This window comes from Vulpes lagopus, chromosome 12 (assembly GCF_018345385.1).
Source record: "Vulpes lagopus strain Blue_001 chromosome 12, ASM1834538v1, whole genome shotgun sequence".
Taxonomy (NCBI): domain Eukaryota; kingdom Metazoa; phylum Chordata; class Mammalia; order Carnivora; family Canidae; genus Vulpes; species Vulpes lagopus.
Window position 1 is genome coordinate 30,976,368 of NC_054835.1, and position 18,612 is coordinate 30,994,979.

Genomic DNA, 18,612 nt, shown 5'->3' on the forward strand with positions numbered 1-18,612 from the left:
CTTTTTTTTTTTTATGAAAGTCAGTCAACACAAATGCTGCCTGTCATCTCGAACTTTCTAGTCCACTTTTTAATAATTGAAATGCCAGAGCCAATTCAGACATTGAATCACATGTTTTCAGTTTAAAATATGCTAGTTGGGGCCTAAAGATCGTAAATTTTATAAATAATATATCTTTACCAAGAGAAGCCTTTTGGTTTAGTTTATAGAATATACTATAGAGCTGAAGTTACACACTTGTATATTAGCAACCAGACACACATCATATTGCAAGCAAAGCCTGTGAATGTTCAACATCATTCTCCCCTTTTCTACGGTGCAGAAAGCATAGTCAAAAAGGTTGGACTCCTTTCTCCAGAGTCAGGAAGCTGGGATGGGAATGCATGTCATCACACACATGACTGCATTTTCAAAGTCAGCAAAACAAACCAATCAAGAAACTTGAAAATTCATCCAGCATGAATGAACCTCAGTAAACCCTCAGGCAACCCTCCATCAAACCTAATTTTTTTTTTTTTTAAGAGTGTATTTATTCTTGAGAGACACAGAAGGCAGAGACACAGGCAGAGGGAGAAGCAAGCTCCATGCAGGGAGCCTGATGCAGGACTTGATCCCAGGACCCCGGGATCATGACCTGAGCCAAAGGCAGAAGCTCAACTGCTGAGCCACTGAGGCATCCTGATCAAACCTAATTTTAAAGACTCTTGAAGCATTATTATTCCCTATAATTCTGTCCTCTAGTCCACCAGGGTAACTATTTCTAGAGCTTCCTCCCACTCCTGTGCTCTCACCTTCCTGATCAGTATCTTCAGCCTAAAACTACTTTCTAAAGATCAGACCTCTCTCATCAACTGCCCAGATGCCCCTCGGCACATTTCATTCAGCCTGTCCCACAATGAGTTCATCAGCTTTCCTTCCTTCCCCACCACCAAGCCCATCTCTCTGAAGTCCCATATCTTAATTCAAGCCATGGCCAGAGTCTCCCATCCATCCTTGATTTGTGTCACCCTCAGATCCAAGCAGTCAGCCAGAGCTGTCACTTCTGATTCCGTCACAACTCCATGATCTGCTTGCTCATACCCCCTTCCCTCCAAGGCCCTACAAAGCCCTGGCGAGCAGCCCTAGACTACTGCAGGCACATCCACCATACCCCCGCCATGGGTGACACCCCTCAAACCAGCGCAGCCTCCACACTGCAACCAGCATCATCGTCCCAAAGTAGAGTCTGAGCATGGCATTTCCCGTCACCCCCACCCCCCACCCCCTGCTTTAAAATTTCCACTGACCCTTAGCCTGTACAACTCAGGCCAGCCACCTGGTATCTTCACATGCGGACTCCTGGTCCTTCTTCTCAGACTGAAGCCCCACAAGACACCAACCCCGCAGTGAGTTTCACAGCCTACCCCCTCAGTACTGTGCCCTCCTGGTGCTTTTGCAACTGCTTTTGTAGCTGCTTTTCCTCAGCCTGAGATGCCCTTCCCCAGCCTTTCTTCTACACTGGCAAATACTGCTTCATTCCCAACCGCCATCAGATGCCCTCCCCCCAGGACCATACAGCACTGATAGTGTGGCCCCTGTCACATTGCATCGGGCTTGAGTTTGCTTCTCCACTCCCAGGGCTGACCACTTTCAAGACAGGAGCTGAGCCTCATCCACTTCCGTCCTCAGCTTGTGGCATAGCACTGGGCTCACTGTAGGAGCTCAGTGAGCGAAAGGAGAGAGACAATGAATGGTTTGGACCACGTACCTCTTGTCTCTCATGAGCACTGTAGCAGGCTCTAACTGCCTGCCAGGAGCCTAACTTCTAGCGTCCTTGGCCTTTCTGGCTTCCCTGACCAAGGGGCAACTAGAACCTTTATAGCAACCACAGGAAAGCTGATGAGTAATTGTCATGGGAATATTAGCTAGTGTATCCCAAATAAGGAAGAAAACAGCTTTGTTTATTGAAGCTTCCAGAGAACCAACTATTTACGATTTATAATCCTGGAAAATTATTTTACCTACCCTACCTTTACTCAGGTCCTCTTTTTCTGAACATATTAATAAAGTAAAAATAACAGTTCTGCAACCCTTGAGGCTTAGTGGAGATTACACTCAAAAAGCAGCAACTTTAACAACACTTAAATATTATTTTGTATATATTTTGTATATTTTTTACTCTGAAAGTATATAAAACACTTGGAAAAATAGAGCACAGAAAAAATTTAAATTACCCAGAGTTCATTCATCCTAATGCATTTCCATGTATTTCCTGTAAATATGCCATATATGTAATTTTGCATACTGCTTTCCCCCACTTATTTTATAAACATTTACAAACTATTATGTAGTTTTCATAGCCAGAATTGTCAGTGACTCCACCATTTTTCTGAACTGGAGATATGCAGCCTATTTTGCTTAATCATTCACTTAATTTTGCATTTTTAGATTGTTTCCAGTTTTTATTATAAACAGTACTGCAGTGATATCAGGGCCTAGATTTGCCCATATTTGTGATTGGGTATGTAAGGTAATAATGAACAATTGAGGGCTTCCCATGTATTGGGGACTATGCTAATTTGCATGGATTTATCTCATTTAACCTTTACAGAAATCCTTATGGGTAGATAATTTTATTATCCCCATTTTACAGATGAGGAAACAAACACAGAGGAATGAGTTCCTTGTCTAAGGTAAGTAGCAGAACTGGATCGAACCCAGGAAGCCTAGAATCTGTTTTTCATTCGCAGGAGTGTAACTCCTGGTTAACAAGGTTTATTTAAAAAACAAAACAAAACAAAAACAAAACAAAAACAAGGTTTATCGATGGGTCTTCCCAAAGGAAGACCTCTTAAAAATAAAACTTATTCCAAACCTCCGTATTTTTACTGGATGCCTTTGAGCTAGGTCTGCTCTTCTCCAATGGCAATTAGAGGAGAAGTAGAATGGGACTATCTCCAAATGAAACTGACCATGAAGAAGCTGGCTTATCTCCTTCCTTCTGAAGCAAAATAAAGTTTCCCAAGAGGGCCCAAGGAATGTTTTTTAGTTTAACAAGGTTAGAATTACTGCATTCATATCTTTGCTGCTGCTTTTGCTATTTTAAACAGATAGTGCCAACATGTTCTTATGTTCTGTGCCATTCCACCTACATCCCTGCAATGTATTGGTGATATGATTTTTCCAAGAAACAGTGGCAGTGTGCACTCTAGCCATAGTGAGTTAAGCTATTCTCATCAGGGGCCTGTTCAACACAACAGAACACTCTCCTTCTCCTACACAGCTCATTATCACTCAGACTTTCTCTGCAGTCAGAAGGCTTAAGCCAAAATAGACTAGCTGGGCTTAAGGGGGCCTTTGGAAAAGATGCTTTGGAGCCTTACCTCATCTCCTTGGAGCAGTCACAGGCCTTCTTGCTGTTCTGTGCCGGGCCAAACGTGGTATGCCCAATCAAATGTGTCAGTTACTGCAAAAGTCAGGAAAATATATTGATCAAGAGGATTTGGTTCTCTTAAAATCACGAGTGTTTTCCAAAGCCCATCTGTGAACTGTGCTTTGAGTTGGCATGGAATCATCAGCCAGCCTGTGACAGATTGAGTGAGTTTAGGCAAGTTATGGGTTACCTGTGAGCCTCAATTCCTATCTGCAAAAGGGGTATAGCACTTCCCTCATAGTGTAGTCATAAGGATTGAGTAATATACTAACAGTGTCTAGTTTATGCATTCTGGCATATGATTGGCACCAGATAAATGTTAGCTTCCTTCCCATATGGCCAAGCTTTTAAAATTATGCTTATAGCTCACCTGCAAAGATTTTTCATACAAAGCAACCTGAAAGAACAGTTTAGTACCACTCAAAAAAATTTTGTGCATGTCTTAACCCTTAAAAATGATACTGGATCAACCTCTGGCCAAGGCTATACTAAGACATGTGGTCACCCCAGGCTTTCTGATGATTTTGTGCCCTTTGTAGCAAATGTTCTTAAATAGTCACTATTTCTTGAGACAGAGGCTGAATTCTACATGGAAAATGGTAGAAAAGGAAGAAGTTGGGCAATTGTCTTTGTGCCCGAGGGAACATGCATACTCCACTTAGACCAAAGCCCTTTAGTTAAGACTATGAACCCACAGCAATTTGGTCACCATTTGCTGTTACGAGAGTATGCCTTTTGGGAGACTTACCTACCAGACCAACTCTTAGTGGCTTGTTAACTACAATGCTATAATGCCTTCTCCATCTTGTTTCTTTCTCGGTGATCTTATAAAGTCCCCTAGTCATACACTCATTCAACAGGTATTTTTTTGGGTATCAGGTGTGTGCCATGGACTGGATTAGACATTGGGGATGCTGTATTTAAAAACCAAACAAACCAAACCAAACCAAACCAAACCAAACAAAACAAAATACCCTGCCCTTGTTATGATTCTCTGCCCTTCCTCCCTTAATCTGGATTTTGAGGCCTGACAAGTTTTTGCTGATCTGGTTTTTGGCACTATCCGGATGCCTGGGGCTAGTGAACACCAGTGCAATGTATGTACAGACTGGAGAAAATGATGCTGATCTAACTAGACTTTCACCAGAGGTGCCTTTACGCGAAAAACTCTGCTGGACTGAGTTTGAGATCCCTGTCCAATTCAGCTCTTGTTTTGGAGAACACTGAAGAAACTCATTATTTAAAGGATCCCTGTGAGGGCAGCCCCCATGGCTCAGCTGTTTGGCGCTGCCTGCAGCCTGGGGTGTGATCCTGGAGACCGGGTATCGAGTCCCACGTCGGGCTCCCTGCATGGAGCCTGCTTCTCCCTCTGCCTGTGTCTCTGCCTCTCTCTCTCTGTCTCTCTGTCTCTGTCTCTGTCTCTCTCTCTCTCTCTGTGTGTGTGTCTATGAATAAATAAATAAAATCTTTAAAAATAAAAAAATAAATAAATAAATAAATAAATAAATAAAATTACAAATATTTTTTTAAAAAATAAAGGATCCCTGTGGTAAACCTGCCCTCATATGTATATTCCTCTAGCCTGAATGACAACCCTCTATTCAGCAGTACATTTGTTGACACATGTCACGTTCCTTTGAAACAGGTTTTCCCTAGCTTCCTAGGCAGGAAGTGATGAATAAGAAACCCCTGTTTGGCCCAAGATGTTTTCCTTCCTGGTTTACAGCATCTGCAATGCCTGTAGCACTCTCCCCACCCCTCATCATTCGCTGCAATCCTGCTATGTGTCACACGCATGTTAGTGGCCAGGGATACAGCATGGTACTGAGTAAAGTAAGTGCCCTCAGGGCTCTAGAGTCTCCTGGGGAGGACAGACTGGGAACAAATTAACAATTATAATGCAACATAATCACGGTGTTTGTATTGGATGTTGTTACTGGTGGAGGAAGTGATTAACTCTCCCCAGGGGAGTCAGAGTCCTCCCTAGGGAGGCAGTATTTTCAGCTGAGACTCCAAAGAGTGAGCGAGGAATTACAGAGAGGTGTAGAGAGGGGGCAGGGTAATGATACAGGTTAGGGGAAAGACAACATTCCAGTCAGAGGAAGGAGCATGTGCAGGGGCACGTGGCAGGGGGAGGCGGAGCAGATTCAGGAACAGCACAAGGTGCCCTTGGGAAATGCATGGATTGTGTGGAAGGGGAAGTGATAATATCTATTCAGTCCCGACTGAGGGCCCTTTATATATGAGTGTGTGTGAATGGAAGATGATCTTGTATGCATGTGAGTTTTTCTGCAGCAAACCCTACATCCTAGATGAGTTTCTTTGTCCCAGTATTTCTGGGACACCACCCACATAACACCATAGAATTCTTATAGAAGGCAAATATTTCACGGTTCATCTGCGCTAATCCCTGTGTTACTGTATTAACATTGAAATAACGCATGGTAAAGTACATTATGAATTGGTTGGACGGATCATCCATCATTGGGGATTATTATCCTTTCCTGTTGACATAGGTAACCAAGATCTGAGGGTATTTGTGGAGACCTTAATCTGGGCGTCCAATTTATTCAACAAAGAATGAGCACGTCCTATGTGCCAGATGCTACTCCAATTGTTGGGGATACAACAGTGAACGAGACAGACCCAAGTCCCTGCCTTGTGGGACTACATTCTTGCTGGGGGGAAACAGACAATGAGTAAAACGTATAAGTAAAACATATAGTATGTTTTAATAAGTACTACGGAGAAAAGTTGGGGTAGGGGGTGTTGGGGTGGGAGTGTGGCTGTGCACTTAAAAACAGGGCACTTGGGGAAGGCTGCATGGATAAGAGGGGCATTGTGTGAAGACCTGAGAGGGTAAGGACTCTGGCCACAAAGACACCTGCTGGCAAAGGCACTCTTGCAGAAACCATAGTAAGTGCCTGGCACAGGAGGCCCCTGACTTGAGTTTTCTTTTCTTTCTTTCTTTCTTTCTTTCTTTCTTTCTTTTTTTTTTTTTTTTTGACTTGAGTTGTTTTGAGTGAGTGGAGAACAGTTTTGGCTATGAGACCATAGGGGTAACAAAGATTTCTTTGACCGAACTTGGGTCAGCCTCCTCAAATCCTCTTTCTGACTAGTCCCTGACCTTAGGCTCTGTCCCTGACCATTTAAGTTCAAATTTAGCAAATATCCTGCTGGATCAATTTAGGGAAAATCCCCCACTCTCAGTAGCAATTGAAGTTCCTCATTCCCCACCATTAATGTCTTATAACCTTGGTTTGCCTGCAGTAGGACTCTGTAGCCTTGATTTCCCACTGCTCCTTGGCTCCGAGTGGAATTGAATCTCCCCATACTCCAGAACCCATTGCAGTAGCCACCCCCTGAATAAAGTCAGCCTTCCCATCTTAATATGTGTCATGGACAACTTTTTCTTTACCAGGGGTACTGAATGATGGATCCATGGGGCCTTGGAAGCCACTGTATGGTCCACGGGCACACTTGTGGAATTCCTTCTGAAATCATCTATTTCTAGGTGTTAGAAAGATCCCAGCATCTGGATTTTGAATAATGAAGAGACCCTACCCCCTAAGTAGTGGAAAGGATATGAGCAGCTTGACTTGAGTCTCAGTTTATCTTTAAAATGCAGATGTTAAAAAGAGAGAGAGAGAGAGAGAGAGAAAGAAAATGGAGGTGACAGAAATAAGACTAACCTCAGAGGTTAAACACTATATAAATGTTAATTTAAAAATGAGCACCAATTTTGGGACACCTGGGTAGCTCAGTCAGTTAAGCGTCAGACTCATGATTTCAGCTCAGATCATGATCTCAGGGTTGTGAGATTGAGCCCCATATCAGGCTGGGCCTGGAGCCTGCTTAATTTTCTCTTTCTCCCTCTCCCTCTGCCCATCCCCTGCTTGGGTGCATGCACACTTTCTCTCTTTAAAAAAATAAATAAATAAATAAACATAGCACCAATATTAAAGATAAACAGTGAGGAGATGCCTGGGTGGCCCAGAGTTTGAGCATCTGCCTTAGGCTCAGGTCGTGATCCTGGGGTCCAGGAATCGAGTCCCACATCAGACTCCCTGCAAGGAGCCTGCTTCTCCCTCTGCCTGTGTCTCTGCCTCTCTCTGTCTCTCATGAATAAATAAAATCTTAAAAAAAAGAAAAAGAAAAAGAAAAAATGAGCCAGTGTATTCCCAAGCAGCCTTAAATTGTCCAGCTGTTTTAGAGGGGAGATTTTCTACTTAATAACTGGGAGAGAGCTGAAGATACCTACTGGCCTTTGCTCATTTAGGAGAAAGTCTCTATGCAGTCTTCTCTCTCTCTCGCCCATTGGTTTAACTTGTGTGGAGCATCGGTGGCAGGAGTGGGACCCTGTCTCTGGCTCAAGTTTCTCCTCTTCACTCGTCTGCTTTAGGACCTTTAGCCAGTAAGCGATAGAACTGGCTCCCCACAGATGCCAAGCACTGGTCCACCCACATGTTTTGGGGTTTGTGACCTGACAACCAGCAGAGAGGAAAGAGAGGAGCAAGCAATTTGGCTGTGCTGAGCCTTGATTTCCTCAATGTGAAAGGGAAGATTGTGCTCTCAGCCTCAAAGGGCTGTGGTGAGATTATTTGCAGAAAGTTCCTATCACAGGACCTGCCAGTCTGTTGGTGCTGAATTCCATTCCCAACAATTCTTCCTCAGAGGTGTTCTAAAGATTGTGAAAGAGCCTTTGGCTAGAATTAGGGCAAAGGGATGCAGGCGGATTGCTCTTCTACTTAGCTCCTCTCACTGTGTGTGAACACCGGCCCTATTCCCATCTGAGATTCTTGCTCAAGCCCCTCTGCTGCCTGGGGCTTGCTCTACCAATCCTGTCTTCCCTTGCCCTGCTTAGGGGCCTGTATGATTCTTATCCTCACTGAGGAACTTGATGGCACACTCTATCTCCCTTCTTCTATCTCCCCAGCCCCGGCCTCCCTGACACTGCCTCCTGGTGTCCCCTCACCCCCTACACTTCTGGCCTGAGTCCTTTATTTCCTGGTTCCTCCCCCTCTCCCCCTTTGCTGGTCCTTAAATATTGGTTCCCCAGGGTCCTCCTCAGCCCTCTAGCCTTCAGTGACCTAACCCACATGCATGGTGAGGGTCTTTAGCCCCACATTCTCCTGTCTCCCAAATCCTTAAACCCATTTGCCCATTGGCTATTTTCACATGGATGTCCCATACCAACCTCAAAGTCAGTATTTTCTTTTTTTTTTTTTTTTAAGATTTTATTTATTCATGAGACACACACACACACACACACAGAGAGAGAGAGAGAGAGAGAGAGAGAGAGAGAGAGAGGCAGAGACACAAGCAGAGGGAGAAGCAGGCTCCATGCAGGGAGCCCGACACGGGACTCAATCCAGGTCTCCAGGATCACGCCCTGGGCTGAAGGTGGCGCTAAACCGCTGAGCCACCTGGGCTGCCCAAAGTCAATATTTTCAAAGTTAAATAAGTCTTCTCTTCTCCCAAACCTGATGTGCCTTCTATATTTGCTGTGTAAGCCAACAGTACGATCATCTACACAATCACCTAAGCCAGAAACCTGAGAGTCCTGCTGGACCCCTCCCTCCCACACATCCATCCCCTGCATTCCACCAGTTCCCAAATCTCATATTCTCTTAAGCCTCTCCTGAACCCTGTACCTCCTCCACAGGCACCACCTGAGTTGAAACCCTTATCCATTCTGTTCACTAGGACTGTTCCCAACAATGGATTGCTTCTGCCATCCATCCATCCCACACTATCCACCCCATCTACTCCATCCACCCCATCCCATCCATCCCATCCCATTCATCTCATCTACCCCATCAATCTCATCTACCCTATCCTATCCCATCCACCCTATCCATCCCATCTGTCCCATCCCATCCACCCCATCCACTCCATCCATCTACCCCACCCCATCTACCCCCATCCCATCCATGTCATTCACCCCATCCCATCTACCCCACTCCTCTTACCTCACACACCTCTCATCTAGTCTCTATTTTAATACCCAGGTGCTCTTTCTAAAATGAGAATCTGGTCTAATTTTCCAACATAATTCCCCTTCTTTAGGATAAGCTTAGTGCTGGGTCTGGTACATACTTACTGTGTGGACTCATTCTTCCTGCTCTCAGGTACCCTCCAGCCAATCACAAGGTTTGCTATTCCTCAAATACGCCATTGCTTTATCATGCCTCCATGCCTTTACATATGCTGTTCCCTCTTCCTGGATGCCCTCCCTGCCCTCACCTTCCTCCATCCACATTGAACGTCCCTATTTAAACTCATGACCAAATCCAAGTGTTACCTCTTCCCAAAAGTCTTTCCTGACTCTGCTGGGCTTAGGAGGGGCTCCTCCACATTCTCCAAAGGAGTTCCACTGTGATAGTTATTAATCATACTACATTGTGCTCATCAGTCCCCCACCACAGCCCTCAGGGTAAGGATAGGTTACTAATCTCTGTACTGCTTGCTGATCCTTAAGAGGTTCTTGACATATAGGTGCTACTTGGAACATGCTTACTGAATAAGTGAATGAATGAATGAAGACTTGATGGTCACTGGTATTGAAGGGAACATTTGTTGAAAGGACATCAGTGCTGAGAAGATAAGAAACGAGACCAGACTGTTGGATGTGCACTGACATCTTCACAAGTGACAGCAGAGGGAGAGCCTTGAGCCAGGCTCAACTCCAGATAACCTCCCTCTCGCTATCCTGTGTCTCTCTGGGCCACCTTTCCCTTCCATCTTAAAAAACTCAGCTTAAACAAAACAAAATTAAGGTGATAAAACTTTTTTTTTATTGCAATGCTGAATTAAAATGACCCACACTCCTTAAGATTACCTGTTCTTTGAGATTAGCATGGACAATCAGAGACTGACCCCATCTCTTTCCTGCAATATGTTTCCTGAAGCATCAGAGCAAACTGATAACACCTTACACAGTGAAAGCTTTGTCAAACCAACCAGATCAACTAGGAAGCAGAAAAAGCACCAGTTTCAAAAGATCCGAGGTCTCGTTCTGGCCAGGATCCAGCCAGGATTACTAGAGTCCTTCCAGCTTTAATTCCCAGGCAGCAGAGGAGCCTGGGCTGTAGCTACCCACAAACCCAGTTGATTCTGAAGAATGCTCTAATAATAACATCTCCTAGCTTAAGACATTCCTCTTTGGAAGTGTTCCAGCTGCCTTCATGGCTATCACCTTGTCTTCTTTGTCAGTTTTCTTGGGTCCATTTGGTGGCAAATGTTCTGATTCCTCTGTTAGAGTTGGAGGGAAAGTGAACCTCCTAGGAGGTAAATAATAACCCAAGATCACACAGTGAATTGGAGATCAAGCCAGAACATGCACCCCAGCAAAAATAACTTCCGAACGGCCACTTTACTAAGCCTTCTACGAAACATCATCTGCTCTTTATTTAAGTCTGGGGGAAAATTTAATTTGGGAAAAAAGAATAGAAGCATAATTAAAGGATCTGGCAAGAGAATATAAAACCCAGAGGGAACAACTCATTCCTTTGTGCCTTTTTTTTTTTTTTTAGCTGCTTGAGCACACACATGATTTTTCTTATTCCTTATTCCCAAATGTTCTTTTTTTTCTTTTCTTCTTCTTCTTCTTTTTTTTTTAAAGTCAAACCGTAAAGTGCTGATGCCCAGCAGACCCTTGAGCACCTGACTTCCTCGGGGCCTGACCATTCCTTGATTTTCTCTGCCAGGGCCTGACCCTATTCTTAACATTTTAAAAAAATTGTTATTATGGGAAATTTTCTATTGACTCAGAAGTACACAGCCACTCAGCTCTAAACAGAAAGACGCATAATGCAAAACAGAAGAAACAGCCTAAGGATACATTCCCATCTCATGAAATTGTGACCCCTCCTTCTTCAACTGCACCAAGGTAGGATGAACTCAGGACTTGAAGAAAATCCACGCCCAGCCTTCCCTCCCCTGAGCTGTGTGGCTTTTGGAAAGTCACGCTGAGGGCTGGTTTCTTCACTTGCAAAATAGGAATGATCAAACTAACCCCACAGAATGGCTGTGACAATGAAGTGAGATAATGTCTGGGAATATGTTTTGTAAGTTATGAAATGCTCTTAAAATGTGAGGAGCTCTTGGTACTATTTCGCAGAGCCTTTGGAGCACTGCCATGCACAGCATGGTTAGCATGCTCAGGAATGCAGACAGAAGGCTTGCATGACAGGAGCTCAGGCATACCCACCCTCTGTTCAGACTTGGTCCTGAACCTTCATCTTGTGTCATTTTGCTTTTCACCCACTTGACTACCAACTGAGTTGCCCTGCTAGCACTCTTCCTCCTTACATTGAGGACAGTTTGTCCAAGAGTCTTGTCTTCCTTCCCATCTTTACCTGGGCTTCTCCGGCCAACTGTCCTATTTTTCCACCCAGACTATACCAACTTGGGCTGCCTTTGTTTAAAAAGGCATTCCTCCACCTGGCACCTGTGATCCTCTTATTCTAGTAAAATCCTGATTGGCAGCACCTACCCCCCAGCAATCAGGACTTGGGCAAGAATCAGCATGGCCCTAGGAAGGAGGACAGGGAAGGAAAACCCTTTGCAGCAGACTCAGCCTCTCTCCTATGTCAAGGAGGGACCTGCTCTCCTTAGAGCGTAGTTTAGGGACCAGTGGTGAACAAGAGGAAATCCATGACTTAATGGAGCTTATATTTGGGTGGGGGGAGGAGCTAACTATAAATGGGTAAATATACAAATAAAATTAAAAATAAACAGTGTTTCAAGATGGAAAGGAAATAATGCATCGTTAGGTACTGGCAAGAGACTGGAGGTAGGGGAGGCTGATTAAGATAGGGTAGTCAAGGTCATGAGTTATGGCTTTAGGCTTGTAAGTGCCCTTCCCACCTAATCTTTTATGAACAAGGAAGCTAAGAGCTCCACTTGCTGCTGGCAGCCATCCCGTACCCTGAAGGGAGCTAGTTATAGGATGAAGCCATCAATGTAGATAACAGAACAGAAAAAGGAAAAAAATTACATCCTTGTTGCTATGGGTAAGCCACTGTATCATTGAACCCTAAAGTCCACCTGACTCTGGACCTTCCAGTTAGGTAAGCCAGCAACTCATTCAGGCCATTTTGATTTTTTTTAATTTGTTTTTTTAATGCCCAACAATCAAGCGTGTTATAACTGATGCATGGCTTTTGTGGGTTATAATCCCCACCCCAGGCAGCTCATCCTTCCAGCCACACACACAGCTTTTCCTATGAAGATTCTGAAAAAATGAAGTTTCCCCATCTTCTTACATTTCCAGAGACACCATTACCCAGATGAGGCCTAACATATTAGGGATCCTTGACAAATGTCTGTTGAATTGAATTGATTGAATAAGCCAGAGTACTGTTTAAAGGAGAAAAGACATACCAGTCCTAGTCTCCCAAAGACAAGGACATTCCAAAATAAAACTTCATAGTCCTTTCCAGGTCATAGAAAGCTTTCACATACCTTATACCATTTAACCTTGTACTACCCCAGGGATCATTTTATGGATGAAGAAATGCAGACTAAGAAAGGTCAAGTCAGGGGCATGGCAATTAGGTGATATTCAAAGGTACTCTGATTCCCAATCTCTCACTTATTCCTGGATTCTGAAAACTAACTGGATGATATAGTGGACATTCAAGTTCCAGATAAACCAGAGGAATTACCTAACAGGCGTCCATAGGCTTATTGACCTTAGAAAACAAAGATTCTGACGGTGATGGCATGGCAAATGTGTTTGTCCAGACTCAGCCAGACAGTGGAGGGGTCACATATATGTGTGATAGGAAAACGAGGACTCTTTTCTGTGTAACTTCAACCAAGGCTGATTGTAAACCTTACTGACTCGTGGGAAACAGGGTAAAATCTTGTATAACACCTTCCTCCCATCCTTTCCTTTATGCTGGCAAAAAAAATTTATTGAGCTTTTTTTCACTGTACACTTACATTGTTTTTTAAATTTACTTCATTTTTCATTAACTTTCAACTTCAGAATAATTTTCAATTTATAGGAAAGCTATGATGATGGTAGAATTAGTCAACCAAATTAATAAATTATTACTAACTAAAGTCTATATTTATTTAGATTTCCTTAGCTTTTATCTAATTTCCTTTCTTTGTTCCAGGATCCCATCCAGGCTCTATTTAGTCTCTTTAGGCTCCTCTTGCCTGTGACAATTTTTCAGACTTTCCTTACTTTTGATAATGTTGACAGTTTTGAGGAGTACCAGTCAGGTATTTTGTAGAATTCCTCAACAAGGATTCATCATCTGATGTTTTTCTCATAGTTAGCCTGGGGTTATGGGCTTCTGGGAGGAATAATCACAGAAGTAAAGTGCCATTCTCATTATCACACCAAGGGCACATACTGTCAATGTGACTTATCAGTATTGATGTTGACCTGGATCACTTGCCTGAGGTACTGCTTGTCAGGTTTCTTCACTGTAGAATTACTCTTTTTTCTCCTCATGCTATGTACTTAGGAAGGAAGTTCACACTTAAGGAGTGGAGAGTTCTGCTCCACCTCCTTTAGAGCGGACTAAATAAATTATCTGGAATTCTTCAGAGATAGCTGGCTGTTCTCCCCCAGGTATTTATTTACTCAATCATTTTTTTTATATCACTACAGACTCATGGGTATTTATTTTATACTTTGGGTATAAATACTATTTGATTAATTTTGTTGCTTAATTTCGTCTAGCTCTGGCCATCGGCAGCTTTATCCATTGGCTGATTGCACGTTTAACCCAAACATATGTTCTGAGAGCACAAAGCAAAGAATCAGAAGAACTGAAGTTCCCCTTCCCCACCCCTGCATCTCTACTACAAGTTTCTGTGTCACTTTGGTCAGATCTCAGCTTGTCTGTCTTTTTCTTCACCTGAACAATTAAGTTGACACCATCTGCGTCCCTTCACCTCTGCTGTGGCTGTGAAGCCAAAATGAAGTGATAGGAAAGGACTCTTAAAAACTTAAAGCAAAGCATGCAAATACATCACTTTCAATCTCTGCTTCCCCTCCTCACTCACATCTATAGAGCTTTACAGTTCAAGAACTCCATAAATATTTTCCAAGTGAAGGACTGAATGAATGAGTGCATACATGCTTCCTGAGCTGTGGCAGCAGATAAGCGATGGAAAAAAGAGGACGCAGCCCAGGTGTGCCAAGAAAACATATTATCTGCAACTCAGCTCATTTTAGAGCAAGTTCACAAACCTGTCAGGTGAGCTTATGAGGTGCAAACCCTGGCTTGGGAGAAGCAGGGATGCATGACACGGCACATGCCATCAAGGAATTTACAATCCAGCAGGGATCCAGACACATAAACAATGACTCATAGGAGATGTGAGATATCTCATGGGTATCAGAAATGCATCCCTGTTTTGTTATTTTCTATAACTTGACTTAATGTCTTCATCCTCCCCGGCCCCTCCTGACTGAATCTTTAGTCAAGCCAATTGCAGTCTGTCTCAGTCAATTCCATGTTTTCTTCTCCTTTCTGGGACTTCCTAAGGCTGTCTCAATTCTAAGCATCAGGTGCTGAATAGGATTAGAGGTAGGGGAGGCATCGGGGCACCTGGGTGTCTCAGTGGTTGAGCGTCTGCCTTTGGCTCAGGGAGTGGTCCCGGGGTCCTGGGATCGAGTCCCGCATCGGGCTCCCTGCTCGGTGGGGAGCCTGCTTCTCCCTCTGCCTGTCTCTGCCTCTTTGTGTCTGTCATGAATAAATAAATAAAATCTTAAAAAAAAAAAAGAATCCCCGGGTGTCACCTATCACCATTGTGCCACCGCTGCCTGAGCCTCAGGTGTGGTTACCTGCGGTGTGGTTGCCTGTCCATCTGCTTCATCATGGTGTCGACACTGTCAGGATCCACCTGCTGGCTGTCACTGTCCACTTCGGAGACAGAGAGAAATCTGGCATTCTCCCACACTGTTCTGGAGCATAGGAAACAGCGAGTGGCTGTTTCAGACCCTCTCAGCCTCTCGAGTAATAATCTCTGCCTTCTGCTCTCAGACCACAGGATGAGGAACACGTGCACACAGGTGTTCCTGCCCAGGTCCCAGACAAGAATCAGGGAAGAGTTCCTCTACTCTTGCATACTCATACTTTCCTGGGGACATTATCACCCTACTCCCCTTTAAAGCTGACTGTGGGAAGGGCTCCTTCTCAGTGCACTCATCCTCTGCTTTCATTCAGATCTGCTGAGGCTCTTCCTCTTAGGAGACAGAGGTGGGTAGAAGGGAGCCTAGCTCAGCAAGTACTTTGTTAGATCTTTATAGCTCACACCTGGACTGTGATGTCAGTCTTAAGACCCAATAGCTTTACAGTTTTGTTCTTGCTTTTTAGTTCCACCTGACTCCAGAGACCTTTGATCTAGCAGCCTGTATTCAGAAACATCACAAGAAGATAAGACTTAGAGGGGAAAAAAGCCAGATGTCACAGTTGAGGGACACACCAGAACCAGTGAAGAGTGTAAAGCAGCATTTTCTCTGTCTAGGAATGTAATGTGATGAAGAAAGCAGGACAGGGGCAGCCTGTCCTCACCATCAGGAACCTCATCCATGCACTGAGTTCCCTCTTCTTATGCCTCTTTAGGCAGTGTAGACTCTTGTATAAAGGAGGCAATCCCTTTTCGAGTTTCTGTTGGTGACCTTCTGAAATGAAATAATAATAAGCCTGTGGGTTTGCCTAACTTGTCACAGTTTACCAAGCACATTACATCCCTTATGCATTCAGTTAGCACATCCCTATAAGGAGGGAAGTTATTGGGACACCTGGGTGGCTCAGCAGTTGAGCATCTGCCTTTGGCTCAGGTCATGATCCTGGGGTCCTGGGATCGAGTCCCACATCAGGCTCCCATAGGGAGCCTGCTTCCCTCTCTGCCTCTCTGTGTCTCTCATGAATAAATAAATAAAATCTTAAAAAAAAAAAAGAGGGCAGCTATTATAACCTGTTTTACAGAGGAGGAAACCAAGATTCAGAGAGGTTAAGAGACATGGCCTGAGCAAGCCAGAGAATGCCAACAGTCACCAGAACATAAGTCTTGTACAGAAGCAAAGGGTATGAGTTTGGTGTTAACTATTGCTAACCCAACAAACATTTTTTTTAAGTGTCTGATAGCGTTGGATGATGTTCTAAGTGCAAGAGATACAAAAAAATATATAACACAAGATTTTAGAAGTTCATCCTGTAGTAATGAGAAATTCGTGAGCAAGTAAGTGAAATGCAATCTTATGTGACTCTTAAAGATTTACACAGAGTTTGATTCAGCTTACAGAGGGATTGGTTGGTCAGTCCTGGGGAGAAGTGGGAAGCTTAATAGCAAAGGTGCCTCTCGGAGTGAGCCTAAAAAGCAGGTGGGTTTTGACACATGGATGGGGAGACTGAGAAATTGAGGGAGAGGAAGGCCCCGAGGCATGAAATGATGGAAAAGGCCCCGAGGCATGAAATGATGTGGAATATCTTAGGAAATGCACTTCTGTGTTACTGAATCTTTGTGTCTAGCAAGGGATGAAGATGAGGTATGCTGATGAACTTGGAGAGGTGCTAGTTCATAGAGGGCCTGGGAAGCCATACTGATGGGTCAGAATTTTGTCTTCTAAACCCTACTGCCCAATACAGTGGCTACTAGACACATGGGTTTATAGAGCATTTGAAATGTGGCTAGTATGACTGAGCAATTTAATCTTTAATTTTAGTTCATTTAAATTAAAAAATGGATTCAATTCAATTATGGAAAACTTTTAAGTAGTTTGGAAGAACTTGGGTAAGTACATCATGTGCTCTTTCCGATTCCATTGTAAATTGTATGAAATCTAAATATAAGTCAAGCATTTCCAATGAAAATTTGACATCTGGAATTGAGATACATAAGTGTAAAAATATACACCAGATTTCAGAGATTTGGCATGCAAAAAGAATGTAAAATATATCATTAATGATTTTTATATTGGTGACAGATTGCAATAATATTTTTGATATATTGAGTTCAGTAACAGTGTTCAAACTAATTTCACTTTTTTTTCCTTTTAAAATTTTCCAGGAGCCACATAAAAAGATTACATATGTGGCCCATGTTATATTTTTAGTAGACAGTGCTGCTTAAGCATTGGGGGAACATTGAAGACTTTTATGTAGGGCAGAGACATGGTCAGATTTGCATTTAGAAGGAACATTCTGTTAGGAAAGGGGAGGATAGCGTGGAGGGATCTAAGAGTGGAGAAAGAAAGGTACATTGGTTAGGAAGTGGTTGCAGTAAAAGCTTCAGGAATGGGGTAATCGAGCAGATATTTTACAAAAGTTCAAATTACAGCAGGTGTCAGAATCACCTAGGGAATTTGTTAAAACACAGATTGTGGGACCCACTCCCAAAGAGGCTGAACTAGGGTGAAGTCCAAGTATTTTCATTTGTAACTAGTTTCCAGATGTTGCTGGTGGTGGTGATCTGGAGACCTCACTTGAGAACCTCTCTCCTGTAGGACTTGGCCACCAATAGATATATGAAGAGAAAGAAAGAGAAAAGTCTATGAAGACTTGCAGATTCCTATTATGGAGGTCTGGGTAGATAGGGACTAGAAGAGGAGAAGCTTACTTGGGACAAAATGGGATGGGTTTTGTTTGGGACCTATTGAGTTTGAGGTCCTTTAAGAACCCCAAAGAGGGGATATCTCATGGGTAGCCGGGTATATATGTGTCTAGAACTCAGGAAAGAGATTGAGCTATAATTAAAGATTTGAAGTCATCAGAGTTGAGTTGACAGGTAAAGCCTGACCAGAGGGACAGTGAGGCATGAGAAGACAAGAGACCCAAAGGCAGATTCCTATAGTGGAAGCTATGTTTTGATCAAAATCATTAGTGTTCAAGAAAAATGAGATAGGCAAGAATATGCACTTGTCATTTTAAACTTGTGTTTGATCACAGTGACCCAGGCTTAGGTAACAAATTCATAGGGCTTTAAAATCCAATTAAAGGTTAGCTGTGCTCCACCACTCACATGAAGTTAAAGATAGCCTTTATTTATGAATTTGATCATTAATAAGATAGTCTTGACCGAGCAGCAGAACCTTCCTAAGCTTTGTTTTTTTTTTTTTTTTTTTCATCTATAAAATTGGGATACCGATACCTCTTTCACAGAGCTTCTGGGGGAAAGAGATAATGTGTGTTTAGCACAGCATCCAGCTGACACACAGGAGCATCTCG